Consider the following 23,390-nt stretch of genomic DNA (forward strand, 5'->3'; position numbering starts at 1 on the left):
GGCTGAGGCCCCGCCCCACGTTACAAGTACCACAGAAGCTCCTCCCACAGGCCTCCCACCAGGCTCCAGCCCCTGGTAGTTGCTAGGCAACAGGAACGCGGCCCGGCCCGCCCGGCTGTCGGTCAGTACCCGCGCCTCCTTTCCGGGGCAGTGACGCAGCACCTCCATCCGGGGCCGGGCCCGTAGGGGAAGTAGGTCCGGCTCCGCGGGTGCGGCCGGGGCGGGCCTTCGGTGTGTGCCTCCGCCGCGTGTCCCTCCGCGATCGGCGGTCAGGTGTGGCGGCCAGACTGAGGGGAGGCGGGAGCTGGAAGTGCCAGGCGGACGTGAGGCGACCAGGTGGGTCCTGGCGGCTGAAATCGGGCGGCGGGAGCCGGATGCTGGGGGGGCGAAGGCGGGCGGCGGGAACCCGGTCCTGGCGGCTGAAATCGGGCGGCGGGAGTCGGATGCTGGCGGCTGAAATCGGGCGGCGGGAGCCGGATGCTGGGGGGGCGAAGGCGGGCGGCGGGAGGCAGCGCGGCGGGCGCCGGACCCAGCCGTAGTTGCCGGCCGCTCTCCTCCCGCTGGACTGACTGCCCCAGCGGCTTAGCGGTCGCCCCCGACCTGCGCTCTGGGGCTTGACTTTGTTCTAAGTGTCCACGGTCTTTATAAAAAGGCCTGGAAGCCGGTGCGTGGCCACGCCTGTCATCCCAGCCCCTGGACAGGCACAGGATCCCAAGTTCGAGTCCAGCCTCCGCAACTCAGTGAGACTGTGTCTCAAAGAGAGAAGCCGGGCGCGGGGTGCACGCCGGAACCCCAGCGGCTCGGGAGGCTGAGGCCGGAGGTCAGAGCCAGCCTCAGCATCAGCGAGGCGCTGAGCAGCTCAGTGAGACCCTGTCTCCACATAAGACACAAAACAGGGCTGGGGTGTGGCTCAGTGGTGGAGTGCCCCTGAGTGCAATCCCCAGGACCAAAAATCAACAAATAATTTAAAAAATAAAAATAAGAAGGGACACGGTGTCCTGGGGGTGTGGCTCGGTGGTAGGACCTTTGCTCAATCCCAGCCAACACTCAAGGCTCAGTCTTTTTTTGCGAGGTGGGGGACAGTGTCCTGGCCAGCTCTCACCTTCCTTCCTGGGGCATTTCTGAGTCGCCTCCTTTTACAGAAGAAACACTCATGAGGCCTCCCTGAAGTCCCGGCTGTGCCTCAGCGACGGCCAAGGACGGTCACTGTTGGCCTGTGAGATGAGAGCCGTCCCCCTCCGATCCTGGGTCTGGGGGCTCATTCCCCTCCTTCTCACAGCAGCTTTGCTTGTTTGCTGTCCCGGGAACGGGGCCCAGGGGCACTGTACCACTGAGATCATCCCCAGACCTTTTTTTTTTTTTTTTTTAATGTTACATTGAAATGGTCTCACTGAGTGGCCTGGGCTGGCCTGGACCTCAGGATCCTCCAGCCTCAGCCTCCTGAGGAGCTGGCGCCACAGCCCGGGCCACTGGCCTGCCTCTTCACGGCCTTCCCCTGAGAGTGGGTGTGGGGGACGCAGAGGCGCCTTTGTGGGCCAAGTTCAGGAGGTGGCAGCGGGCAGGAGAGCCCTGGCCTGGGCAGAGGAGCAGCCTCAGAGGCCCGGGGGAACTCTGGGGACAGGCTGTGACCCCCGTCTGGACTTTGTTGTTGGAATCCACTCATCAGGTTGTCTGAGTGGGAACAAAGTAGAAGTCCAGCATTCCCTGTCCCTGTCCCCTTCCCTGTGTCCCATGGAGGGAGTATCCTCCTCAGGTCAGGCCTGTTGCGTGGCCTTTTTATGGCATCTTATTTCGTCTTTGTTTGTTTATTCATTTTGATGCACCCCACACTGAGCCCCCGTCTTTACATACAGTCTCGTTTCGAGTCGGGGCCTCACTAAGTTGCTCAGGGCCTCTCTTGGTTGCTGAGTCTGACTCTGAACCTGCGGTCTTCCTGCCTCAGCCTGTGAGTCACTGGCTTCCAGGCGTGTGCCACCACCCCAGCTAGCTGCCACTTTATTCTTTCACTTTTCTTTCCTATTTTGGGGTGTGTGCGGTGCTGGGGATGGAAGCAGAGACTCGCCCAGGCCAGGGGAGCTCCACTCGGTATCCGGGGTTCACGGTCTTAAGCCGGGGCCTTCAGTGCTGCGCAGCTGGCCTCGAGTTCCTGGGCTCCGGGAGCCCTTCCCCGCGCCCTGGCGGCTGGGCCCTCAGCACGGGTGCCGCTCCCCTGGGGTCATGGCGTTACGGGGGGCACAGTGGAACATCAGGCACATAAAGGTCCCACGGTCCCCTGTCCCCACAGGTGCTCCCCAACATCCCACACTAGAGCGGTGCATTTGTCACAGCGTGGTCGCAGGACTGCTGGTGTCCCAGTGTCCTTAGGCAGCTCCCCACCCAGCGTCCTGAGGGCTACCCTGGGCAGTGCTGCAGCCTCTGCCGAGTGCTGGGCTGCGCCCCTGGCCTGGCCCTCCCTGGCTCGGCTCTCCCCTCGGAGGGTGCTGCTCACGGGGCGCATGGGGAGCTCTGGCCCCTGCACACAGCAGCCCCAGGGGCAGTGTTACTTTCCTCTCTCAGGAGCAGAAGTGGCCTTGCAGTTCCTGAACGCGTGGACTGCGCGGGTGCAGGCCTCCAATCCCAGCCACCCCGCGGAGGCTGCCACTGCAAAGGGATTGTGAGTTCAGAGCAGCCTCAGCAACTCAATGAATCCCTCAGCAATGTAAGGAGACCCTGTCTTAGACGAAAATAGGGCTGGGGACGTGGCTCAGTGCCCCAGAGCCCCTGGAGTGCCGCCTGTCTGTGTGACATCCCGCCCAGGCCCCACCTTCCCTGGAAAGTCCCCCTGCTCTTCTGTCAGGACAGCTTGGCCCCTCCTGATCAGATGGCCTGGGAGTCCCCTGTGGCCCAGGGCCGGGTTTACCCTGGGAAATTCCAGGCACCCCCCCACACCCTACACCCCACCCCCCACACACACCCCACACCCCACACACCCCACACACACCCCACACACACACCCCACACCCCATACCCCCACACACCCCACACCCCCACACACCCCCATACCCCTCACACACACCCCCACACCCCACACACCCCCATACCCCTCACACACACCCCACACCCCACACACCCCACACCCCACACACCACACACCCCACACACACACCCCACACACCCCCATACCCTCACACATACCCCACACACCCCCATACCCCTCACACACACCCCCACACACCCCCATACCCCTCACACCACACACCCCACACACCACACACCCCACACCCCACACACACACCCCACACACACACCCCACACCCCACACACCCCATACCCCACACACCCCACACCCCACACACCCCACACCCCTCACACACACCCCCACACCCCCCACACCCCTCACACACACCCCACACCCCCACACACCCCACACCCCTCACACACACCCCCACACACCCCACACCCCATACCCCTCACACACACCCCCACACACCCCACACCCCTCACACACACCCCACACCCCCACACACCCCACACCCCTCACACACCCCACACCCCTCACACACACCCCCACACACCCCACACCCCTCACACACACCCCACACACCCCACACCCCATACCCCTCACACACACCCCACACCCCTCACACACACCCCACACCCCCACACACCCCACACCCCTCACACACACCCCCACACACCCCACACCCCACACCCCCACACACCCCACACCCCACACACCCCCATACCCCTCACACACACCCCACACCCCCACACACCCCACACCCCTCACACACACCCCCACACACCCCACACCCCTCACACACACCCCACACACCCCCATACCCCTCACACCACACACCCCACACACCACACACCCCACACCCCTCACACACACCCCACACACACACCCCACACCCCACACACCCCATACCCCACACACCCCACACCCCACACACCCCACACCCCTCACACACACCCCCACACCCCCCACACACCCACACTCCACACCCCCCACACCCCCCATACCCCTCACACCCCTCACCCCTACACCCCCACCCCACACCCCCGCTTCAGGGGCTCCTCCTCCTGGGGTGTTCCGGAGTCCAGTGCCTTAACCAGAAAAGGCATGGACTTCAGGAATGGATTCTGGGCAGGAGTCCTCCCCAGGTCCAGCTCAGACCCCAGGCCTCTGTCTCCTGGCCTCTGCTGCCTCTCCCGGTCCCCTCTCCCTCCCGTAGCGGGGCTGGGCGTGGGGCTGGGCGTGGGGCTGGCCACCCCAGCCCTTTTCTTCCTGCTGTCTTGCTGTCTTCCATGGCTCTGGGCAGAGCTCGGCCCGGCCCGTTGGGTTTGTGGTTTTGGTTTTTGGTTTTCGAGGGGCTGGGGATCGGACCCAGGGCCTTGTGCACGTGAGGCGGGCCCTCTGCCACCTGAGTCTATTTGAAGGGCAGGGCAGAGGGCACTGTGCTCACACAAGTGTCGGGGGGCACAAGTGTTTCTGGCCTGAGCTCACACCAGGCGGAGCTGGAAGGAGAGGGGGGACCACACAGGGATCCTGCCCACTGCGGGTGAAGGCGGGGTGAGCCGGGGTGTCCTGGTGGGAACAGGGCCCCTGAAGTCCAGGCAGTGGGTCACCCCGCCTGGGCTGGGGGTTCTAGTTTCAGGAGCATCCAGGCAGGGGCTGCCCAGGGAAGTGGGCAGGGCGGGGCGGGTGGGCTGCTCCCCTCATACAGAGGGTCCCACCCAAGTTGGTGCTGCTGTCGGGGACTCCTGACACGTCTGGGACATGTGGTTGTCAAAACTGGGGCAGCTCCTGGATGGAATGGGGGACCCAGGGTATTGTGCAGCACCCTGCAGTGCCCAGGGTGCCCACCACAGAATGAGCCCACCCCACGTCCACAGTGCCCAGGGACCTGGCCGGGAAGAAAGAGGGCCAGATTTGGATCTAAGGGTCCAGGCTGAGCCCAGACCTTGTCTGCCCTCGAGAGCGGCGCTGCCTGGTCAGGGACCCGCCTGTGATGCAGCCGCTCGCTCGGGAGGGTGCAGAAGGTGAGTTGGAGGCAGGAAGACCTCATCTCAGAAAACACCAAAGGCTGGATGAGGCTGGGTGGCAGCGCACCATAAAAATAGCACCAAGGAAGAAGGGCACTGCCTCATTCCTGCCCTGCAGGGGACGGCCAGCCTCCTAGGGGTTTCCTCCAGCTCCCCACCTGTGTTAGGTGAATTCATTAACATAACGGGCACTTTTAATTAACCACTGTTGTATTCAATAGCGAGTTATTGACAAGTAAAGGCCAAGGCTGGGCAGTGGCTCAGTGGAAGGGCGCTCGCCTGGCACGTGTGAGGCCCTGGGTTCCACCCTCAGCCCCACGTAAAGTAAGTAGCACAAAAGCATGCTGTCCGTCGACAAGTATTAAGAACTGAAACAAAGTCAAGAGCCAAGCCCAGCAGGGTGGTGCAGGCCTGCCGTCCCAGCTACTTGGAGACTGAGGCAGGAGGATCTCAAGTTTGAGGCCAGTCTGGGCAACTCAGACCTGTCTCAAAATAAAAGGGCTGGGGTGATAGAGCACCCCCAGATTCGATCCCTAAAACTGCAGTTAAGAAAAAGACAGCAAAAGGTCTCGGGTGCAGGCACCCAAAAGTGAGAATTAAGACCCTCCCACGGGCACCTCCTGTTGCACCAGAGCCTGGGTTCAGGTCCCTGAAGCCAAAGAGAAGTAAAACTGGAGTCCCCAGAGTCCCCGAGCAGCAGTAAGAGTGTCCCTGCTGTGCTTGCCCCTGGACTCCCTGGTGCGGGAGGCTCCTCCCTGCCCAGCCCTGGACCACGGTGAGCAGATGGGAGGCACTGTCCCGGGCCGAAGCCACAGGGATCCTGCTGCCCCTCAGGCCAGACCAGCAGCGCTGGTGGGCCCTGGAGCTGCCTGCTGGGGAGGGAGACGCGAAGCCCTGTGTCCGGGCCTGGCCTCGGTGCTCGCAGGAGGGGCTCCCTGGGCATCAGGGTGGCGTGCTGGGGCTGCGGGGTCCAGCAGTGCCCTGGCCTGTCCCCGCTCCACACCGGGGCCCTCCATTGTGGCAGCACCGACGTCCTAACATGGTGGAGCTGCCCGAGGAGGCCTGTGGTTGTGGGGAACCAGTGAGAGCTGTGGCCTCTGAGCGCCAGCCCTTGGGCTGAGTCGAGGCCAGCCCTGGCCCTCCCACAAGCCCGGACACCGAGGGCATGGGCAGCTCCCTGGACAGATGGTCTTATGGAGCATGCACCCTCCTTGGCCCCTGAGGTGCATCAAGGTGGGACTCGGCTCCATGGGGTGTGGGATGACCAAGCAGGTCCCCAGCTCACTTCCTGTGCTGGCAGGGCCGGAGGAGTGAGGCCAGTCCACGCCACACACAGCCACAGGCCCTTCCTGCTCTCCAGCGCCCGGGGCTCTAGCCATCCTTGGCTGTGCTACTTCCTGAGTCCCTCCTCCACTTCCTCCAGTAGGACGTCATTTAACTTGTCTTGGCCTGTGACGTCTGCAGAGGCCTGCTGGGGAGTTGGGCCCGACCATAGCTCCCGGTTTAGGGCTGAACCAGCCTTTCACAGACCTGGATGCGGCCCGCAGTGGGGGCTGGGATGGCTGCTGTGGGACAGTCCCTCTGGGGACGCGGGTGCTCTGCAGTGGGCTGGTGGCCGTGACTACACTACTCGATGACTGGGTAGAAGGGTTGGATTTTCCACACAGGGTGTGCAGCTGGGGTGGAGCTCCCTGGCAAAGCGTCTGCCTTGCATAGCAAAGCCCTGGGTTCGACCCGCGGTTCCAAAAAAAAGACCAAAAAAAGAAAATCAGCAAAAAAAATTCATTTATTTATTCTAATTTGTCAATTCTCTCTATTTTAAGCCAAAAGAAAAGATTATCCAGAGGGTTGAGTGTGCCCCCAGGACGCACCCCCAGGGGAGCTGCCCCCCCCCCATGCACCCAGATGGGAGCTGGCCCCCAGGACGCACCCCCAGGGGAGCTGCTTCATTTGTTTTCCCTTGTTCTTGTTCTGCAGTGCTGGGGAAGAACCCAGGCCTGGAGCGTGCCAGCCAAGGGCCCCGCTGAGCCCAGACCCAGCACCAAGGTAGACTGGAAGGCAGCACTGGGGGCTACCTTGGTTCACAGGGCAGAGTCAAGGCTTCAAACATCATCTGCCAACAGTAGGGTTGCCAGGCCAGAGGCCAGTGTTGCACACTGATCAAGAAAATACAGAACTAGCCTCTGAACTTGGGCCTCACCCCCCACAGTGGTGGCAGGATGTGGAAACCGCCGGAAGGAAATGGGCAACTGTGGGCCGCACCTCAGCCGGGGAGGGGTCACAGCAGTTAGTTGGCTTAGAGGAACTATGTTATATTTTGTTTTTATTAAGAAAGGAAAAAGGTTGTGTGTTTGAGGCAGAGGAATTTGTCATCTTACCTTTCATTCTTCTAGAAGCTTCCAAAGGTCATTGCTGTCTCATCCGTTTGTGGGAAAACGAGGAAAATCCAGAGACATCGCCACCCAATTCAGAAGTGTTGGGAGTACCCTGAAGGTCAGAGAAAAGGACCCCAGAAGCAGGGGCCGGCCCTGGGGAGCGGGAGGAGCCACAGCACACCCAGCCTGGCCTCCCGCAGCCGGCCTGCAGCCTTCCTAGAGCGGCCCCCCGGCACACCCAGCCTGGCCTCCCGCAGCCGGCCTGCAGCCTTCCTAGAGCGGCCCCCCGGGTCGTGGGACGGGTGTCCCTGATAGGACGGGGTGGCCTTGACGGGCGTCTGCCCAGGGGTTTGCAGGACGACATTTCACCCCCAAAGATGCTGTCTCCCAGGCTCCGAGGAGGCGGAAGCCAGCCTTCCACCCCCAGCTTCTAGAACAGTCCTGCGGGCTCAGGTGGACGGATGTGAGGGCGGAAGAGGGGGTCAGGCCTCTGGAGGGGGTGCGCCTGAGCAGAGACGCAGGGTTGCTCGCCTTCCCTGACCCCAGCCCCAGTCCAGGGACGTCTCCCCCGAAGCTGCCGGTCAGCCCAGAGCCTGGTCAGTCTGCAGCCACACCATCCGGGCCTCTGTGGTGGGCCCTGCTCCTGCACTGCTCTGGGCTCCTCTCGCCCTGTCCAGGTGACAGTGTCGGAAGGAACCCCAGCACTGTTCTGGACGCGCCCTGAACGGGCGCCGGCAGCGCAGCCTGAGTGTCTTTGTGCTGTGGCTTCTGTCAGCCTTGGGGACTGTGTGCCTGGTGAATGAGGAACTCAGGGGTGAGCAGGGCCCCGGGGGCGCAGTGAGGCCGGCGCTCTTCCTGGGCAGGCGTCTGGAGGTCGGGGTGAGACCGTGAGCAAGCCTCTGCTGGAGCCCTGGTGGCCACGGGCACTAGGATTACGGGGGCCCTGCTGCCCTGGCGGGGTCTCCTCGGGTGGCAGGGAGCAGCCAGGGCAGTGGTGGTGGAGGTGAGGCCTGCAGGGCCCTGCCTCCTCAGCCCCGCCTGAGTGCATCCTGGGTGGCCGCGCCACCAGGAGAGACACCAGACACCAAGGCCCAGGTGGCCTTGGGGGTCAGAGCTTCACAGGGACCCTGTAAGGTGGCCTGCCAGGTCAGTCCTCCTAGGCAGCAGAGCAGGCAGGGGGCCTGTTCCCACCCGGCAAATCTGTGCTTGCTGCTGGCTGGTGGGGAGCCACAGCGGGGCCCAGGGACCCGGCGAGGAGCCCAGGCCTGGAGGAGGCTGCTGGGCTAGCGCAGCATCTTGGCCTGCTCGGCCGCATCCTGCTCTAGGCTGTCTTCCTGCATGTGCGCAGGGTGCTGGTGGGCCCGCCTCCTTCTGACCTGGGCTCACTCAGGTGACTCTGGGTCACGTCTGGGGACACTGGTGGTCTTCATGACTGGTGGAGGCCAGGGATGCTGCTCAACACCGGACAGAGCCCAGGACGCCCAGCCCAGGGCACACAGTGCTGAGGGGAGACCAGTTTACCTGTGTGTCAACGGACGGGCATGTCTCCCAGGAAGACACCAAGTGAGGCTGGGGGTAGAGAGGGCTGGGGGGGGTAGAGAGGGCTGGGGGTAGAGAGGGCTGGGGGGGGTAGAGAGGGCTGGGGATAGAGAGGGCTGGGGATAGAGAGGGCTGGGGGTAGAGAGGGCTGGGGGGGTAGAGAGGGCTGGGGATAGAGAGGGCTGGGGGTAGAGAGGGCTGGGGATAGAGAGGGCTGGGGATAGAGAGGGCTGGGGGTAGAGAGGGCTGGGGGGGTAGAGAGGGCTGGGGGTAGAGAGGGCTGGGGGGTAGAGAGGGCTGGGGGATAGAGAGGGCTGGGGGGTAGAGAGGGCTGGGGGGGTAGAGAGGGCTGGGGGTAGAGAGGGCTGGGGGGGGGTAGAGAGGGCTGGGGGTAGAGAGGGCTGGGGGTAGAGAGGGCTGGGGATAGAGAGGGCTGGGGATAGAGAGGGCTGGGGGTAGAGAGGGCTGGGGGGGTAGAGAGGGCTGGGGATAGAGAGGGCTGGGGGTAGAGAGGGCTGGGGGTAGAGAGGGCTGGGGGTAGAGAGGGCTGGGGGGGGTAGAGAGGGCTGGGGGGGGTAGAGAGGGCTGGGGGGGGGTAGAGAGGGCTGGGGGTAGAGAGGGCTGGGGGGGTAGAGAGGGCTGGGGATAGAGAGGTAGAGAGGGCTGGGGGGGTAGAGAGGGCTGGGGATAGAGAGGGCTGGGGGTAGAGAGGGCTGGGGGGTAGAGAGGGCTGGGGGATAGAGAGGGCTGGGGGTAGAGAGGGCTGGGGGGGTAGAGAGGGCTGGGGGTAGAGAGGGCTGGGGGGGGTAGAGAGGGCTGGGGGGGGTAGAGAGGGCTGGGGGGTAGAGAGGGCTGGGGGTAGAGAGGGCTGGGGGGTAGAGAGGGCTGGGGGTAGAGAGGGCTGGGGGTAGAGAGGGCTGGGGGGATAGAGAGGGCTGGGGGTAGAGAGGGCTGGGGGTAGAGAGGGCTGGGGGTAGAGAGGGCTGGGGGTAGAGAGGGCTGGGGGTAGAGAGGGCTGGGGGGTAGAGAGGGCTGGGGGATAGAGAGGGCTGGGGGTAGAGAGGGCTGGGGGGGTAGAGAGGGCTGGGGGATAGAGAGGGCTGGGGGTAGAGAGGGCTGGGGGTAGAGAGGGCTGGGGGGGTAGAGAGGGCTGGGGGGGTAGAGAGGGCTGGGGGGGTAGAGAGGGCTGGGGGTAGAGAGGGCTGGGGGGTAGAGAGGGCTGGGGGTAGAGAGGGCTGGGGGTAGAGAGGGCTGGGGATAGAGAGGGCTGGGGGTAGAGAGGGCTGGGGGGTAGAGAGGGCTGGGGATAGAGAGGGCTGGGGGGTAGAGAGGGCTGGGGATAGAGAGGGCTGGGGGATAGAGAGGGCTGGGGGTAGAGAGGGCTGGGGGTAGAGAGGGCTGGGGGATAGAGAGGGCTGGGGGGTAGAGAGGGCTGGGGGGGTAGAGAGGGCTGGGGGTAGAGAGGGCTGGGCTGGGGGTAGAGAGGGCTGGGGGTAGAGAGGGCTGGGGATAGAGAGGGCTGGGGGTAGAGAGGGCTGGGGGTAGAGAGGGCTGGGGGGTAGAGAGGGCTGGGGGTAGAGAGGGCTGGGGGGTAGAGAGGGCTGGGGGTAGAGAGGGCTGGGGGTAGAGAGGGCTGGGGGTAGAGAGGGCTGGGGTAGAGAGGGCTGGGGGATAGAGAGGGCTGGGGGGTAGAGAGGGCTGGGGGTAGAGAGGGCTGGGGGTAGAGAGGGCTGGGGGTAGAGAGGGCTGGGGGGTAGAGAGGGCTGGGGTAGAGAGGGCTGGGGGTAGAGAGGGCTGGGGGATAGAGAGGGCTGGGGGTAGAGAGGGCTGGGGGTAGAGAGGGCTGGGGGGTAGAGAGGGCTGGGGGTAGAGAGGGCTGGGGGATAGAGAGGGCTGGGGGATAGAGAGGGCTGGGGTAGAGAGGGCTGGGGGTAGAGAGGGCTGGGGGGTAGAGAGGGCTGGGGGTAGAGAGGGCTGGGGGTAGAGAGGGCTGGGGGTAGAGAGGGCTGGGGGATAGAGAGGGCTGGGGGTAGAGAGGGCTGGGGGATAGAGAGGGCTGGGGGTAGAGAGGGCTGGGGGTAGAGAGGGCTGGGGGTAGAGAGGGCTGGGGGTAGAGAGGGCTGGGGGTAAAGAGGGCTGGGGGTAGAGAGGGCTGGGGATAGAGAGGGCTGGGGGGTAGAGAGGGCTGGGGGTAGAGAGGGCTGGGGGTAGAGAGGGCTGGGGGGTAGAGAGGGCTGGGGGTAGAGAGGGCTGGGGGGTAGAGAGGGCTGGGGATAGAGAGGGCTGGGGGTAGAGAGGGCTGGGGGTAGAGAGGGCTGGGGGAGAGAGGGCTGGGGGTAGAGAGGGCTGGGGGATAGAGAGGGCTGGGGGTAGAGAGGGCTGGGGGTAGGGAGGGCTGGGGGGTAGAGAGGGCTGGGGGTAGAGAGGGCTGGGGGTGCAGAGAGGGCTGGGGTAGAGAGGGCTGGGGGTAGAGAGGGCTGGGGGTAGAGAGGGCTGGGGGGTAGAGAGGGCTGGGGTAGAGAGGGCTGGGGGTAGAGAGGGCTGGGGATAGAGAGGGCTGGGGGGTAGAGAGGGCTGGGGGTAGAGAGCGGTAAGAGGCTGGGGGTAGAGAGGGCTGGGGGTAGAGAGGGCTGGGGATAGAGAGGGCTGGGGGTAGAGAGGGCTGGGGGTAGAGAGGGCTGGGGGGTAGAGAGGGCTGGGGGTAGAGAGGGCTGGGGGTAGAGAGGGCTGGGGTAGAGAGAGGGCTGGGGGGTAGACAGGGCTGGGGATAGAGAGGGCTGGGGGGATAGAGAGGGCTGGGGGTAGAGAGGGCTGGGGGGTAGAGAGGGCTGGGGGGGTAGAGAGGGCTGGGGGGGTAGAGAGGGCTGGGGGTAGAGAGGGCTGGGGGTAGAGAGGGCTGGGGGTAGAGAGGGCTGGGGGTAGAGAGGGCTGGGGATAGAGAGGGCTGGGGGTAGAGAGGGCTGGGGATAGAGAGGGCTGGGGGGATAGAGAGGGCTGGGGGTAGAGAAGGGCTGGGGGGTAGAGAGGGCTGGGGGTAGAGAGGGCTGGGGGGATAGAGAGGGCTGGGGATAGAGAGGGCTGGGGGTAGAGAGGGCTGGGGGGTAGAGAGGGCTGGGGGTAGAGAGGGCTGGGGGGGTAGAGAGGGCTGGGGGATAGAGAGGGCTGGGGGTAGAGAGGACTGGGGGTAGAGAGGACTGGGGTAGAGAGGGCTGGGGGGGTAGAGAGGGCTGGGGATAGAGAGGGCTGGGGGTAGAGAGGGCTGGGGGATAGAGAGGGCTGGGGGATAGAGAGGGCTGGGGGGATAGAGAGGGCTGGGGGTAGAGAGGGCTGGGGGTAGAGAGGGCTGGGGATAGAGAGGGCTGGGGGGATAGAGAGGGCTGGGGGTAGAGAGGGCTGGGGGTAGAGAGGGCTGGGGGTAGAGAGGGCTGGGGGGTAGAGAGGGCTGGGGGGATAGAGAGGGCTGGGGGGATAGAGAGGGCTGGGGGTAGAGAGGGCTGGGGATAGAGAGGGCTGGGGGTAGAGAGGGCTGGGGGGGTAGAGAGGGCTGGGGGGGTAGAGAGGGCTGGGGGGGTAGAGAGGGCTGGGGGTAGAGAGGGCTGGGGATAGAGAGGGCTGGGGGTAGAGAGGGCTGGGGGGTAGAGAGGGCTGGGGGGGTAGAGAGGGCTGGGGATAGAGAGGGCTGGGGATAGAGAGGGCTGGGGATAGAGAGGGCTGGGGGTAGAGAGGGCTGGGGGGTAGAGAGGGCTGGGGGGGTAGAGAGGGCTGGGGGGGTAGAGAGGGCTGGGGGATAGAGAGGGCTGGGGGGTAGAGAGGGCTGGGGGGTAGAGAGGGCTGGGGGGGGTAGAGAGGGCTGGGGGTAGAGAGGGCTGGGGGGGTAGAGAGGGCTGGGGATAGAGAGGGCTGGGGGTAGAGAGGGCTGGGGGTAGAGAGGGCTGGGGATAGAGAGGGCTGGGGGTAGAGAGGGCTGGGGGTAGAGAGGGCTGGGGGGGTAGAGAGGGCTGGGGGATAGAGAGGGCTGGGGGTAGAGAGGGCTGGGGATAGAGAGGGCTGGGGGATAGAGAGGGCTGGGGGTAGAGAGGGCTGGGGGTAGAGAGGGCTGGGGGTAGAGAGGACTGGGGGTAGAGAGGGCTGGGGGTAGAGACGGCTGGGGGTAGAGAGGACTGGGGGTAGAGAGGACTGGGGGTAGAGAGGGCTGGGGGGGTAGAGAGGGCTGGGGGGTAGAGAGGGCTGGAGATAGAGAGGGCTGGGGGTAGAGAGGGCTGGGGGTAGAGAGGGCTGGGGATAGAGAGGGCTGGGGGGATAGAGAGGGCTGGGGGTAGAGAGGGCTGGGGATAGAGAGGGCTGGGGGTAGAGAGGGCTGGGGGTAGAGAGGGCTGGGGGTAGAGAGGGCTGGGGATAGAGAGGGCTGGGGGGGTAGAGAGGGCTGGGGGTAGAGAGGGCTGGGGATAGAGAGGGCTGGGGGATAGAGAGGGCTGGGGGTAGAGAGGGGCTGGGGATAGAGAGGGCTGGGGGATAGAGAGGGCTGGGGGTAGAGAGGGCTGGGGGATAGAGAGGGCTGGGGGGTAGAGAGGGCTGGGGGTAGAGAGGGCTGGGGGTAGAGAGGGCTGGGGATAGAGAGGGCTGGGGGATAGAGAGGGCTGGGGGTAGAGAGGGCTGGGGGTAGAGAGGGCTGGGGGATAGAGAGGGCTGGGGGATAGAGAGGGATGGGGTAGAGAGGGCTGGGGGTAGAGAGGGCTGGGGGTAGAGAGGGCTGGGGGGATAGAGAGGGCTGGGGGTAGAGAGGGCTGGGGATAGAGAGGGCTGGGGGATAGAGAGGGCTGGGGGTAGAGAGGGCTGGGGGTAGAGAGGGCTGGGGGTAGAGAGGGCTGGGGGTAGAGAGGGCTGGGGGTAGAGAGGCTGGGGGTAGAGAGGGCTGGGGATAGAGAGGGCTGGGGGTAGAGAGGGCTGGGGGATAGAGAGGGCTGGGGGGTAGAGAGGGCTGGGGATAGAGAGGGCTGGGGGGATAGAGAGGGCTGGGGGTAGAGAGGGCTGGGGGTAGAGAGGGCTGGGGATAGAGAGGGCTGGGGATAGAGAGGGATGGGGGTAGAGAGGGCTGGGGGTAGAGAGGGCTGGGGGATAGAGAGGGCTGGGGGTAGAGAGGGCTGGGGGGGTAGAGAGGGCTGGGGGATAGAGAGGGCTGGGGGGTAGAGAGGGCTGGGGGTAGAGAGGGCTGGGGGTAGAGAGGGCTGGGGATAGAGAGGGCTGGGGGTAGAGAGGGCTGGGGGATAGAGAGGGCTGGGGGGTAGAGAGGGCTGGGGGTAGAGAGGCTGGGGGATAGAGAGGCGGGGGGGTAGAGAGGGCTGGGGGGTAGAGAGGGCTGGGGGTAGAGAGGGCTGGGGGGTAGAGAGGGCTGGGGTAGAGAGGGCTGGGGGTAGAGAGGGCTGGGGGTAGAGAGGGCTGGGGGTAGAGAGGGCTGGGGGTAGAGAGGGCTGGGGGGTAGAGAGGGCTGGGGGTAGAGAGGGCTGGGGGTAGAGAGGACTGGGGGGTAGAGAGGGCTGGGGGATAGAGAGGGCTGGGGGTAGAGAGGGCTGGGGGGATAGAGAGGGCTGGGGGTAGAGAGGGCTGGGGGTGAGGCAGGGGATGAGAGGGCTGGGGGATAGAGAGGGCTGGGGGATAGAGAGGGCTGGGGGTAGAGAGGGCTGGGGATAGAGAGGGCTGGGGGTAGAGAGGGCTGGGGGTAGAGAGGGCTGGGGATAGAGAGGGCTGGGGGGATAGAGAGGGGCTGGGGGGTAGAGAGGGCTGGCGGTAGAGAGGGCTGGGGGTAGAGAGGGCTGGGGATAGAGAGGGCTGGGGGGTAGAGAGGGCTGGGGGATAGAGAGGGCTGGGGGATAGAGAGGGCTGGGGGTAGAGAGGGCTGGGGGTAGAGAGGGCTGGGGATAGAGAGGGCTGGGGGATAGAGAGGGCTGGGGGATAGAGAGGGCTGGGGGTAGAGAGGGCTGGGGATAGAGAGGGCTGGGGGTAGAGAGGGCTGGGGATAGAGAGGGCTGGGGGGATAGAGAGGGCTGGGGGATAGAGAGGGCTGGGGGGATAGAGAGGGCTGGGGGATAGAGAGGGCTGGGGGTAGAGAGGGCTGGGGGTAGAGAGGACTGGGGTAGAGAGGGCTGGGGGTAGAGAGGGCTGGGGGTAGAGAGGGCTGGGGGTAGAGAGGGCTGGGGGTAGAGAGGGCTGGGGGGTAGAGAGGGCTGGGGGGTAGAGAGGGCTGGGGATAGAGAGGGCTGGGGGTAGAGAGGGCTGGGGGGTAGAGAGGGCTGGGGGTAGAGAGGGCTGGGATAGAGAGGGCTGGGGGGATAGAGAGGGCTGGGGGTAGAGAGGGCTGGGGGATAGAGAGGGCTGGGGGTAGAGAGGGCTGGGGGTAGAGAGGGCTGGGGGTAGAGAGGGCTGGGGGGATAGAGAGGGCTGGGGGTTGAGAGGGCTGGGGGATAGAGAGGGCTGGGGATAGAGAGGGCTGGGGGTAGAGAGGGCTGGGGATAGAGAGGGCTGGGGGTAGAGAGGGCTGGGGGTAGAGAGGGCTGGGGGTAGAGAGGGCTGGGGGTAGAGAGGGCTGGGGGGATAGAGAGGGCTGGGGATAGAGAGGCTGGGGTAGAGAGGGCTGGGGGTAGAGAGGGCTGGGGATAGAGAGGGCTGGGGATAGAGAGGGCTGGGGGTAGAGAGGGCTGGGGGTAGAGAGGGCTGGGGGTAGAGAGGGCTGGGGGTAGAGAGGGCTGGGGGTAGAGAGGGCTGGGGGTAGAGAGGGCTGGGGGTAGACCAGGGCTGGGGATAGAGAGGGCTGGGGGGATAGAGAGGGCTGGGGGTAGAGAGGGCTGGGGGGTAGAGAGGGCTGGGGGGGTAGAGAGGGCTGGGGGGTAGAGAGGGCTGGGGGTAGAGAGGGCTGGTAGAGAGGGCTGGGGGGTAGAGAGGGCTGGGGGTGAGGCTGGGGGTAGAGAGGGCTGGGGGTAGAGAGGGCTGGGGGTAGAGAGGGCTGGGGATAGAGAGGGCTGGGGGTAGAGAGGGCTGGGGATAGAGAGGGCTGGGGGGATAGAGAGGGCTGGGGATAGAGAGGGCTGGGGTAGAGAGGGCTGGGGGGTAGAGAGGGCTGGGGGTAGAGAGGGCTGGGGATAGAGAGGGCTGGGGGGTAGAGAGGGCTGGGGGGGTAGAGAGGGCTGGGGTAGAGAGGGCTGGGGGGTAGAGAGGGCTGGGGGGGTAGAGAGGACTGGGGGTAGAGAGGACTGGGGGGTAGAGAGGGCTGGGGGTAGAGAGGGCTGGGGGGTAGAGGAGGGCTGGGGATAGAGAGGGCTGGGGGTAGAGAGGGCTGGGGGATAGAGAGGGCTGGGGGGTAGATAGGGCTGGGGGGATAGAGAGGGCTGGGGGTAGAGAGGGCTGGGGGTAGAGAGGGCTGGGGATAGAGAGGGCTGGGGGATAGAGAGGGCTGGGGGTAGAGAGGGCTGGGGATAGAGAGGGCTGGGGTAGAGAGGGCTGGGGGTAGAGAGGGCTGGGGGGTAGAGAGGGCTGGGGATAGAGAGGGCTGGGGGATAGAGAGGGCTGGGGGGAGAGGGGCTGGGGGAGAGGGCTGGGGGTAGAGAGGGCTGGGATAGAGAGGGCTGGGGGATAGAGAGGGCTGGGGGTAGAGAGGGCTGGGGGGGGTAGAGAGGGCTGGGGGGGTAGAGAGGGCTGGGGGGGTAGAGAGGGCTGGGGGTAGAGAGGGCTGGGGATAGAGAGGCTGGGGTAGAGAGGGCTGGGGGTAGAGAGGCTGGGGATAGAGAGGGCTGGGATAGAGAGGGCTGGGGATAGAGAGGGCTGGGGGTAGAGAGGGCTGGGGGGGTAGAGAGGGCTGGGGGTAGAGAGGGCTGGGGGGTAGAGAGGGCTGGGGGATAGAGAGGGCTGGGGGTAGAGAGGGCTGGGGGGTAGAGAGGGCTGGGGGGGTAGAGAGGGCTGGGGATAGAGAGGGCTGGGGGTAGAGAGGGCTGGAGGGGTAGAGAGGGCTGGGGTAGAGAGGGCTGGGGGTAGAGAGGGCTGGGGGTAGAGAGGGCTGGGGATAGAGAGGGCTGGGGGTAGAGAGGGCTGGGGGATAGAGAGGGCTGGGGGTAGAGAGGGCTGGGGATAGAGAGGGCTGGGGGATAGAGAGGGCTGGGGGTAGAGAGGGCTGGGGTAGAGAGGGCTGGGGGGTAGAGAGGACTGGGGGTAGAGAGGGCTGGGGGTAGAGACCGGCTGGGGGTAGAGAGGACTGGGGGTAGAGAGGACTGGGGGTAGAGAGGGCTGGGGGGGTAGAGAGGGCTGGGGGGTAGAGAGGGCTGGAGATAGAGAGGGCTGGGGGTAGAGAGGGCTGGGGGGTAGAGAGGGCTGGGGATAGAGAGGGCTGGGGGATAGAGAGGGCTGGGGGTAGAGAGGGCTGGGGATAGAGAGGGCTGGGGGGTAGAGAGGGCTGGGGGTAGAGAGGGCTGGGGGGTAGAGAGGGCTGGGGATAGAGGGGCTGGGGTAGAGAGGGCTGGGGGTAGAGAGGGCTGGGGATAGAGAGGGCTGGGGATAGAGAGGGCTGGGGGTAGAGAGGGCTGAAAGGGGGATAGAGAGGGCTGGGGGTAGAGAGGGCTGGGGATAGAGAGGGCTGGGGGGTAGAGAGGGCTGGGGGTAGAGAGGGCTGGGGTAGAGAGGGCTGGGGATAGAGAGGGCTGGGGGGATAGAGAGGGCTGGGGGTAGAGAGGGCTGGGGGTAGAGAGGGCTGGGATAGAGAGGGCTGGGGATAGAGAGGGATGGGGATAGAGAGGGATGGGGGTAGAGAGGGCTGGGGGTAGAGAGGGCTGGGGGGATAGAGAGGGCTGGGGGTAGAGAGGGCTGGGGATAGAGAGGGCTGGGGGATAGAGAGGGCTGGGGATAGAGAGGGCTGGGGGTAGAGAGGGCTGGGGGGGTAGAGAGGGCTGGGGGTAGAGAGGGCTGGGGGGTAGAGAGGGCTGGGGGGTAGAGAGGGCTGGGGGGTAGAGAGGGCTGGGGATAGAGAGGGCTGGGGGTAGAGAGGGCTGGGGGATAGAGAGGGCTGGGGGTAGAGAGGGCTGGGGATAGAGAGGGCTGGGGGGATAGAGAGGGCTGGGGGTAGAGAGGGCTGGGGGTAGAGAGGGCTGGGGGATAGAGAGGGCTGGGGATAGAGAGGGATGGGGGTAGAGAGGGCTGGGGGTAGAGAGGGCTGGGGTGGGGATAGAGAGGGCTGGGGGATAGAGAGGGCTGGGGGTAGAGAGGGCTGGGGGGGTAGAGAGGGCTGGGGGATAGAGAGGGCTGGGGGGGTAGAGAGGGCTGGGGGGTAGAGAGGGCTGGGGGGGTAGAGAGGGCTGGGGATAGAGAGGGCTGGGGGTAGAGAGGGCTGGGGATAGAGAGGGCTGGGGGTAGAGAGGGCTGGGGATAGAGAGGGCTGGGGGGATAGAGAGGGCTGGGGGTAGAGAGGGCTGGGGGGTAGAGAGGGCTGGGGGTAGAGAGGGCTGGGGGGATAGAGAGGGCTGGGGATAGAGAGGGCTGGGGGGTAGAGAGGGCTGGGGGGGTAGAGAGGGCTGGGGGTAGAGAGGGCTGGGGGGGTAGAGAGGGCTGGGGGTAGAGAGGGCTGGGGGTAGAGAGGACTGGGGGTAGAGAGGACTGGGGGTAGAGAGGACTGGGGGGGTAGAGAGGGCTGGGGATAGAGAGGGCTGGGGGTAGAGAGGGCTGGGGGATAGAGAGGGCTGGGGGGTAGAGAGGGCTGGGGGTAGAGAGGGCTGGGGGGATAGAGAGGGCTGGGGGGATAGAGAGGGCTGGGGGTAGAGAGGGCTGGGGATAGAGAGGGCTGGGGGTAGAGAGGGCTGGGGGTAGAGAGGGCTGGGGATAGAGAGGGCTGGGGGGATAGAGAGGGCTGGGGGTAGAGAGGGCTGGCGGTAGAGAGGGCTGGGGGTAGAGAGGGCTGGGGATAGAGAGGGCTGGGGGGTAGAGAGGGCTGGGGATAGAGAGGGCTGGAGGGATAGAGAGGGCTGGGGGTAGAGAGGGCTGGGGATAGAGAGGGCTGGGGGGATAGAGAGGGCTGGGGATAGAGAGGGCTGGGGGTAGAGAGGGCTGGGGATAGAGAGGGCTGGGGGTAGAGAGGGCTGGGGATAGAGAGGGCTGGGGGGATAGAGAGGGCTGGGGATAGAGAGGGCTGGGGGGATAGAGAGGGCTGGGGATAGAGAGGGCTGGGGGTAGAGAGGGCTGGGGGTAGAGAGGGCTGGGGGGATAGAGAGGGCTGGGGATAGAGAGGGCTGGGGGTAGAGAGGGCTGGGGGTAGAGAGGGCTGGGGGTAGAGAGGGCTGCGGATAGAGAGGGCTGGGGGTAGAGAGGGCTGGGGGTAGAGAGGGCTGGGGGGATAGAGAGGGCTGGGAGGGTAGAGAGGGCTGGGAGGGTAGAGAGGGCTGGGGGGTAGAGAGGGCTGGGGGGATAGAGAGGGCTGGGGGGGTAGAGAGGGCTGGGGGTAGAGAGGGCTGGGGGATAGAGAGGGCTGGGGGGATAGAGAGGGCTGGGGGTAGAGAGGCCTGGGGGGATAGAGAGGGCTGGGGGGTAGAGAGGGCTGGGGGTAGAGAGGGCTGGGGGGTAGAGAGGGCTGGGGGGTAGAGAGGGCTGGGGGTAGAGAGGGCTGGGGATAGAGAGGGCTGGGGGTAGAGAGGGATGGGCGTAGAGAGGGTTGGGGGGGTAGAGAGGGCTGGGGGTAGAGAGGGCTGGGGGGGTAGAGAGGGCTGGGGGGATAGAGAGGGCTGGGGGGTAGAGAGGGCTGGGGGTAGAGAGGGCTGGGGGTAGAGAGGGCTGGGGGATAGAGAGGGCTGGGGATAGAGAGGGCTGGGGGTAGAGAGGGCTGGGGGTAGAGAGGGCTGGGGGTAGAGAGGGCTGGGGAGATAGAGAGGGCTGGGGATAGAGAGGGCTGGGGGTAGAGAGGGCTGGGGGTAGAGAGGGCTGGGGGTAGAGAGGGCTGCGGATAGAGAGGGCTGGGGGTAGAGAGGGCTGGGGGGATAGAGAGGGCTGGGAGGGTAGAGAGGGCTGGGAGGGTAGAGAGGGCTGGGGGGTAGAGAGGGCTGGGGGGGTAGAGAGGGCTGGGGGTAGAGAGGGCTGGGGGATAGAGAGGGCTGGGGGGATAGAGAGGGCTGGGGGTAGAGAGGGCTGGGGGGTAGAGAGGGCTGGGGGGATAGAGAGGGCTGGGGGTAGAGAGGGCTGGGGGATAGAGAGGGCTGGGGGGGTAGAGAGGGCTGGGGATAGAGAGGGCTGGGGGTAGAGAGGGCTGGGGATAGAGAGGGCTGGGGGTAGAGAGGGATGGGCGTAGAGAGGGTTGGGGGGGTAGAGAGGGCTGGGGGTAGAGAGGGCTGGGGGGGTAGAGAGGGCTGGGGGTAGAGAGGGCTGGGGGTAGAGAGGGCTGGGGGATAGAGAGGGCTGGGGATAGAGAGGGCTGGGGGGTAGAGAGGGCTGGGGGATAGAGAGGGCTGGGGATAGAGAGGGCTGGGGGTAGAGAGGGCTGGGGGGATAGAGAGGGCTGGGGGATAGAGAGGGCTGGGGGGTAGAGAGGGCTGGGGGGTAGAGAGGGCTGGGGGGATAGAGAGGGCTGGGGGATAGAGAGGGCTGGGGGTAGAGAGGGCTGGGGGTAGAGAGGGCTGGGGGATAGAGAGGGCTGGGGGGATAGAGAGGGCTGGGGGGAGTAGAGAGGGCTGGGGGGGTAGAGAGGGCTGGGGATAGAGAGGGCTGGGGATAGAGAGGGCTGGGGGTAGAGAGGGCTGGGGATAGAGAGGGCTGGGGGTAGAGAGGGCTGGGGGTAGAGAGGGCTGGGGGATAGAGAGGGCTGGGGATAGAGAGGGCTGGGGGGGTAGAGAGGGCTGGGGGATAGAGAGGGCTGGGGATAGAGAGGGCTGGGGGTAGAGAGGGCTGGGGGGATAGAGAGGGCTGGGGGGTAGAGAGGGCTGGGGGGGGTAGAGAGGGCTGGGGGATAGAGAGGGCTGGGGGTAGAGAGGGCTGGGGATAGAGAGGGCTGGGGGGGGGGTAGAGAGGGCTGGGGGATAGAGAGGGCTGGGGGGTAGAGAGGGCTGGGCGTAGAGAGGGCTGGGGGGATAGAGAGGGCTGGGGGTAGAGAGGGCTGGGGGGTAGAGAGGGCTGGGGATAGAGAGGGCTGGGGGGGTAGAGAGGGCTGGGGGATAGAGAGGGCTGGGGGGATAGAGAGGGCTGGGGATAGAGAGGGCTGGGGGGTAGAGAGGCTGGGGGTAGAGAGGGCTGGGGGATAGAGAGGGCTGGGGGGGATAGAGAGGGCTGGGGATAGAGAGGGCTGGGGGGGTAGAGAGGGCTGGGGATAGAGAGGGCTGGGGGTAGAGAGGGCTGGGGGGGTAGAGAGGGCTGGGGGATAGAGAGGGCTGGGGATAGAGAGGGCTGGGGGATAGAGAGGGCTGGGGGAGTAGAGAGGGCTGGGGGGGTAGAGAGGGCTGGGGGGGGTAGAGAGGGCTGGGGATAGAGAGGGCTGGGGGTGTAGAGAGGGCTGGGGGATAGAGAGGGCTGGGGGGTAGAGAGGGCTGGGGGTAGAGAGGGCTGGGGGTAGAGAGGGCTGGGGGGGGTAGAGAGGGCTGGGGGTAGAGAGGGCTGGGGGTAGAGAGGGCTGGGGGCTAGAGAGGGCTGGGGTAGAGAGGGCTGGGGGGGTAGAGAGGGCTGGGGGTAGAGAGGGCTGGGGGTAGAGAGGGCCGGGGGTAGAGAGGGCTGGGGGGATAGAGAGGGCTGGGGTAGAGAGGGCTGGGGGGATAGAGAGGGCTGGGGGGTAGAGAGGGCTGGGGTAGAGAGGGCTGGGGATAGAGAGTGCTGGGGGGGTAGAGAGTGCTGGGGGGGTAGAGAGGGCTGGGGGGGTAGAGAGGGCTGGGGGTAGAGAGGGCTGGGGATAGAGAGGGCTGGGGATAGCGCGGGGCTGGTCGAGGCCAGCCTGGCATGCACAAGGCCCTGGGCTCAACCCCCAGCACCACAAAAAGCAATGTGAGGTGTGACGCCCTGGTCAGGTCAGTCCAGGTGGCAGGGAGCCTGAGACGAGGTCCAGGCACTGCTGGCAGAGCGACAAGTCGGGGTCCTCCCTGCCCTGGTACAACCGGGGAGCCACGTCCCCATGCGTGTCCCCCGTGTCGGGGGGTGGTCAGCCTGCACCTCATCCGGTGCACTTGTGGCTGTGCGGCCGGAGCCCGGCCAGTGCTGAGCCCAGGAGGAGCTGCCACAGAGGCCAGCGCCCTGTGACAGCCTTGCTGTGGCTGTGGCTGAGTGCGTGCACCTCGCTGTGTCAAGTGTGCAAGTCAGCGATTTAATGCATCCTCAGGGTTGGGTCCAGAATACTCCATCCCACCAGAAGCATGCCCCACCCCTCCCACCCCTGCACCTGCAGTCCCTGTCCCGTCTCTGGGACTCCTGTCCTGGAGTCTCGTGTCACAGGACCCATGCTGTGACCTTGCGTGTCTGGCTCTCACTCAGAACCGGGACCTCGGGTTCATCCACGCTGCCACTGTGCCACTGCGTTCCTGCCGTGGCCGAGGACGCTCTGGGTGGATGACATGTCACGTCTGTCCTCAGTCTCTTGGTGGATGCCTGGCTCCTCCCGGCTGTGTGGCCTGGGCGCGTGAGCAGGATGTGCACGGCTTTGTGTACCAGGACCTTCGCCTCTGTCCCCAGCACTGCACCATGTCCCAGTGCGGCTGGCTGGGGGCCTATTTCCCTGCGCCCTGCCACACTTGTGCTCTCTGGTTACACTCACCCTGACACCCGCCGTCCTACCAAGAGTGCAGCTTGCTCGTCCCCGTTCCTGGGCCTGAGGCTGCAGCCAGCCTTCCCTCCTGGGGTTCCTCAACCCCTGCTGTCCCACGTCCACCTCCCTGTACCCACAGCCCCAAAAGGGACCAGAGGGCCGGCACCTGGGCTGTGTTTGCCCGGGACCTGGGTGATGCAGCCGTGACCACGTGGTGACTCTGCCCTCCTTTAATGGTGGCCGCTTGTCTCTGGGTTTCCTGTTGACGCCAGAAGTCACCGTGCTCTGGCTGAAAATGGCATGCTCTTCCCCGCAGCTGTGGTCGGGAGCTGACGCAGGCCCTGCTGGGCCAGACCAGGGCCACCTCCAGCTCTCTGACCCGGGCCTTCTTGCGTCCTCTCCTGAGGACCCTGTGGTGATGCTGGGCCTGGACAGTCCTAAACCATGCCCCGACTCACAGTTCTGACCTCTGTGACCTCCCCCGACTGTTGGGTGAGGGTCCTCGCTCCGCGCTGTCGGCAGGGCCGCTGGCTCTGTGTGGGGCGGGTATGGAGCAGCAGATGTGACGAGGACACCCGCTGAGCCATGCCCCAGCCCTTTTCATGTTTTATTTTGGGACCGGGTCTCAGTTGCTGAGGCTGGCCTCAGCAATGCCATCGTCCGGCCTTGGCCTCCCCGGAGCTGGGATGAGGTGGCAGCGGTGCCCAGCT

The 23,390-nt window shown here is 65.6% G+C and overlaps 1 protein-coding gene across 4 annotated transcripts in view; it reads left to right on the forward strand.

Annotated features, from left to right (window-relative positions):
• Window positions 1-135: 135 nt before the first annotated feature.
• Window positions 136-23,390, forward strand: part of Mob3a (MOB kinase activator 3A) — a 29,203-nt gene continuing 5,948 nt past the window's right edge. The window contains exons 1-3 of one of the 4 annotated variants that reach the window (XM_026414724.2): window positions 136-336; window positions 7,006-7,074; window positions 7,422-7,521. The gene's annotated coding sequence lies outside the window, so the exon portion shown is untranslated. The remainder of the gene's footprint in view (window positions 337-7,005; window positions 7,075-7,421; window positions 7,522-23,390) is intronic. The other 3 variants (XM_026414725.2, XM_077795864.1, XM_026414726.2) reach the window with 3 other exon arrangements.

The sequence above is a fragment of the Urocitellus parryii genome, chromosome 3, assembly GCF_045843805.1.
Source record: "Urocitellus parryii isolate mUroPar1 chromosome 3, mUroPar1.hap1, whole genome shotgun sequence".
In the NCBI taxonomy this organism is placed as follows: Eukaryota; Metazoa; Chordata; class Mammalia; order Rodentia; family Sciuridae; genus Urocitellus; species Urocitellus parryii.